Source organism: Acartia tonsa, chromosome 9 (assembly GCF_053477335.1).
Source record: "Acartia tonsa isolate MP-2025a chromosome 9, ASM5347733v1, whole genome shotgun sequence".
NCBI lineage: Eukaryota > Metazoa > Arthropoda > Copepoda > Calanoida > Acartiidae > Acartia > Acartia tonsa.
This window is the reverse complement of record NC_137268.1, coordinates 41710080-41715359: the sequence shown is the minus strand read 5'-3', so window position 1 is coordinate 41715359 and position 5280 is coordinate 41710080. Positions and strand designations below refer to the sequence as shown.

The window sequence follows — 5280 nt, the reverse complement described above, 5'->3', positions numbered from 1 at the left end:
TTTACAAAAAACTAAATTATTTCTTAATTTACTAATATTTTGTTCAATATTGGTTTAGATACTTTAGAAATTCAAAGATGTAATTTTTTGTTTTATTTCGTTTTGAAAGTTTATTTGTTGAGTTTAATTTGCAGTAATAATAAAATATTGTATTTTAATAAAAACATAAATATTTGATTTTTTAAGAAATTTAAAATTAAATTATTTAAAGAAAATCTACTTTATATAATTTTTTTATTATTGATTTTATTGGTTATATTGAAAGAAAAAAAAAACACAGAAAATATAAATAGATTTGTTTTTCTAGTATGGCTTTGAAACCGATTAATATCCGCTAAATTTTAACTGATTCTCAGCCATACGGAAAAATCATGTATAGCATCGTATTATAGATATTTGTCTACGAACATTAAAATAAAAATCGTTAAATCAACTTCATTTTTGTTAGGACTAGCCTTCGGCCCCTCGGCACTACCAAAACTAGTTTTATTTTACTATCCGCGGAAAGTTAAAATACGATGCGATAAATAAATATTACATATCAGTTATTTGTTGGGTGACTGTTCTAATGTGTTGACTATATTCCTTGGTATATTCTGTATTTATAGTTCCATACATCAAGTTATACCAGTCACATACCTTAACAAGAATGATATTAGATGCGTGCAGAATGGGGGTGTATCCATCCCCCCCCCCCCCTGGCAAAATTAAGTACACTCCCCTACAAGTCTCTGCTACACCCCCATGAAACAGCCAAGGCAAAAAAGTCACGTACCTCTTAAAGTATTTTTTTTTACTTTTGAGAATTTTGATTGTGTAGAGTGTGGACACCCAGGCCCCTGACAACAAAATTATACCTCTCTTGTTGTCTTAGTTACACTCCCTAAATCCCCCCTAGATTTGAGTTTAAAGAAAATTTATAAAACTCTGTGAATGCCACTGAATGATAATAGAACCTCTACAATTTGCCATTTTACAGATTCACTATTTATCTTACTATTGAAGTCTAGAGGCCTCTCTAGGCCTCTAAAGAGCTGGACAACCTATAACCCCAAATAATATATGCTACATTCCACTAAAATATTCTTTGGAACAATTAGCTTAGGCAGGACTTAATCGGTTCAATAGTTACCAAAATCGTTCAGTAAATATACAACATTTTATAAACATAGCAACATTTCTTTTTATTAAAAATAGTTATAAACCTTACCAGGATCTGTAAGTATCTACATTGTAAAGGTGAACCATATCGGTTGAGCGATCAACGAGATCCTACAGTACGCACAGAACACGTACAGACAGACACAGATCCTGTTATTTTACTACAAGGATTTAAAATGACAGGTACAGTCTCCAAATCACTTGAATTACCTTTTGTGTGTCAGCTTGATGATCTCCAGTTAATTGAGAACCATCATATTCTTCTGTTATTGATACAAAGTTATCCTCAAACAGATTACTTCCTTTTTAAAATTGTACAAATTAGATAAAATAAAAACAACAAGGATGCCAACACCCAAAGCGTAGCTCTGATATCAAGATTGTGTAAATACAGGATTCTCTGGACATACTTACATGTTTGAGAATTGATTATAGAATTCCTTCTCCTAAAATACTGTATTTTGTTGTCCCAGGATTTGATATTCCAAAAAACAGATGAATAGTATGATTATATCATACAAAAAGTTGTTCTACACTTTTAAATTTGTACTTTAAGAATCATTATCCAACGTTCTAATTGATAGGACAATTTTAACATGCCTAAATTAACTAAGAGACTTAACTAACAAGGAAAGTTTGACCTAGAACTTTATGATTAGTTTAAGCAATTTTGCAACCAGTTTGTTTAACTTATATATCACTATTCTGCTTATTAGGCACTGCTACTCTACAATTATCAATGTCCGCTTGTCCTACCGTCTGAATTTAGAGTTCGCTTATATTGATGTTGTCAGTATTATCTATCCATGCTCTATTTATCTTAAATTGCCTTGAGAAGGTTTTTGTTCATCCATTGATGTAAAGTTCTAAATAGAAATAAGGAATTATCCCAATAATCAAGTATCAAGATGTCTCTGAGTCTGTATGTTTGTACCGAAGGATCTTGCTAACACTTATAACTGATATGGGCTCCTTTATAATGTAGCTTCTCATAGGCCTTCAAAAGGTTCTTAAAACTAATTTAGGGGTGGGTACTACCACTTACTAAGATAAATCATCCAAGAAAAGACAACCCCCCCCCCAAAAAAAAAAAAATAGTTTTTAAACTTTTTCTTATTTAAAACAAAAATTTAATAAGAATAGAGGAGGGAGGGGGATATTGACTCCTTCCCCTCTTCCCACCACAATTGCTCTTACGAAAATAAGAATACTTTAATTAATAAGTGTCATTTGTAAAAATCATATTTGTTGTCCTTGTTATAAGAGTTTAAATATGTCACTTTACTAATTCAATATACTTTGTAACAATGAAAAAATATTTTTCTAAATAACACAATTATTTAAGACACAAAAAAATGTCGGATCATAGAAAGAAAACAAAGTAGCGGGTTTCGTCGTATTTTAAGAGTAGTTTTTTTATAGGTTATTTTAGGTTAGGTTAAAGTAAGTGATTGCCCCGCAAGGGACTAGAAATTGAGAAAAACTACTGTGAAAATACGTTGAAACCCGCTACTTCGTGTTCTTTCCATGATCCAAAATGCCCTCTTTCTCTACAAATTTTCAGAAAATAAGAAAAATGGGAAAACCTTAGTTTCAAACAGTGATTTTCTCTTTTTCTTATTGTAAGCACCATAAGATCTTGCCATCCAATGAGCAATCCTGCACAAAAAATAATTATTTATCGCATCGTATTATAGACAGTTTTCCATGGATATGAAAATGAAAAATTCTAAGAATAAAACTAGTTTTGTTGTATTGATTTTCTTTTATTATAATATTCGTGGAGATTGTCTGTAATACGATGCTAGACATGATCTTTCAGAACTGGTTCTAATACATTGGTATTAATCGTTTTCGAAGCCATTCTGGAAAAAATATTCTTCACAAATAAAATTTTTTGTTAAAGCATTTCATAATTGCTAATTTATTATGCAGTCGCTTTCACACAAACTGCTGGTTAAGCACTGAACACATCCCATTACAAAATTTATTTAAGATACTTATACCTGGCAGCTGTATAAAATCCAAATCCAATGCCAGTTCTTTTGTTGCTAGCTTCGTTGTCATTCTTTTCCTGACAGGTAAAAAAACAAATAAGTTTATTAATGCTTTCTTACAGCCATTTAAAAAAATCTTTTTGTATTATTTTAATTAGCCTCTAGAGAGAGAGGGGGGCAATGTTTATTAAAATAATCCCCAACGATTTATAATAACGTTTTCTTAATCGTTGGCTTGACAACTTTGGGTACTTTTATTGATTTTTGATTGGTTGATTCATGTTCATCAAATTATCGGCCATTGTCTTATCCCTTTAGATCCCTGTTTAGTCTCCCTCGCCATAACCTCACACCCTTCAACAATCTAAATACACCCAAAGGAAAAATCCTTAAAAGCAGACCAAAATATCTTTAAAATTGTTAAACAAATTTACAGACATTTTTTTTATTTTTTTTTATATAAAAGATTGTTATCAAGCAAGTAAAATAGCAACATATAATAATAAGAAATTACTTTTACATTATTATAATTATAATTACATAATTATATTTATAATTGAATTTCAATGTTTTTTTCCTGTGATGATTCTTTAACTAATTTATCATATTCTTGTTGAAAATCTTGCATCTCTGTCAGAAGATCTTCATTATCTTCCTAAAATAAAGATTTAAAAGTAGCACATCATAAACAAATCCAATTATATAAAGCTTGTGTTAAGCTTAAGATCTCAATATCTGCTAAACTGATTGTGTTCTCTTTTTTGTTTAAGCTTTACAAATGTCATTTGGTGGTTTTAGGCTATTTTATTTATCCCCTTTGAATATAAAGCTTCTACATGCTAGGGGCGCAGCCGCTAGTTATTTATAAAGAACAGCAAAAATATGGAATATAGCATAAAAGATAAATATTTATGAAAAGTGTTCAAAATTGATTATAAATACTATAATAGCATGTCTTGCTCAGAAGCCAATAAATCCACTAGCCCTGTGATGTTTTTAGGCTATTTTTCTTTGGTTGGGAATGCCAACCCCCACCCAACTCAATAAATTAAAAAGGTTAGGGCTGAATAAAGAACTGAATCAACCAATATTTATTAATGAGTTTACCAACCCCCCCCCCCCCCCCCCCCCATGTGGGGAAGTCCCTAAACGCTAAAAGCAAATTTTTTTTATAAGAAATGAAGGAGAAACATACTTTTCATCATAAAAATCAATTCTAAATTCTAAAAAGTCTATCCCCTGTCATCCTATTATAGGAAGTAGTAAATTTTTTTTTGGTAGTAGCTTCAGATTTCGATAACGATTAAACTGATTGAGTTCTTGATTTTATAGAAGCTTCTTATAGGTCCCTGCATGGTTTTAGGCTATCAAATTTTTACAACCTAAATTTGATTTTCTGGTATTTTACTTTTTTCATTACTCCTTGGAATACATAGCTTCTAGATGCTAGGAGCGCAGCCGCGAGTATAATAATTTTAAACGCGACCAGTTAAAGAAATTTGTATCATGTCCTGTTCCTCCTTACCCTTTGATATCTTACTTGACAGAGCCGTGTAACCAAGCGCACACTTAAAGTATAAACAAACATCTAAGTGTGCGTGCAAGCGCGTTTTCTAGCCCAAGCTATATTTTACCCTTTTTATAGACGCATTTCATTTTCCCCTTTCCAGTTTTAATTCACTATCAAAATATACAAACAAAAAACGTAGACAAATTAAAAACCTTAGGATGATATTTTTGTTTACTTTTTTAACACTAGATGTCCCATAGATTAGTACAGTAAGATGTTTGAAAAATAAATAATACATTAAAACTTTCTTTATTAAGTATAACACCTTTTATTAACTTGTTATTTAAGATTATAATATAATATTTATATAAATGAAAAAATTTATATTGAGACAGAAAATTTTACAAAAAGTTAATGGTTGGCATAGATATTTTCTAAATTAATTAATCAATACCGCTTGCATCTATAATTATTCTAGGAGCGCGCTTGTTTGTCCTTATTATTTGTAAGGCTTATAATTTTAAATAATTAAAGCCAATCATCAAAAGAAATATATTTACGAAAGCAGCAATTTGTAAGCTTGTATTCAATCAACATAAAACTATCTTCCAT

At 30.4% G+C, this 5280-nt stretch overlaps 2 long non-coding RNA genes across 2 annotated transcripts; both read right to left on the bottom strand.

The window, feature by feature from the left end:
* Positions 1–271: 271 nt before the first annotated feature.
* Positions 272–1759, bottom strand: LOC145327548 (uncharacterized). The gene is made up of 3 exons (XR_013882183.1): positions 1732–1759; positions 1372–1463; positions 272–639 (listed from the first exon to the last, which is right to left on the bottom strand). It is a non-coding gene; the product is annotated as an uncharacterized LOC145327548 (long non-coding RNA).
* A 222-nt stretch (positions 1760–1981) lies between these two features.
* Positions 1982–3232, bottom strand: LOC145327547 (uncharacterized). Its single transcript, XR_013882182.1, has 3 exons — positions 3168–3232; positions 2748–2820; positions 1982–2027 (listed from the first exon to the last, which is right to left on the bottom strand). It is a non-coding gene; the product is annotated as an uncharacterized LOC145327547 (long non-coding RNA).
* Positions 3233–5280: the final 2048 nt, after the last annotated feature.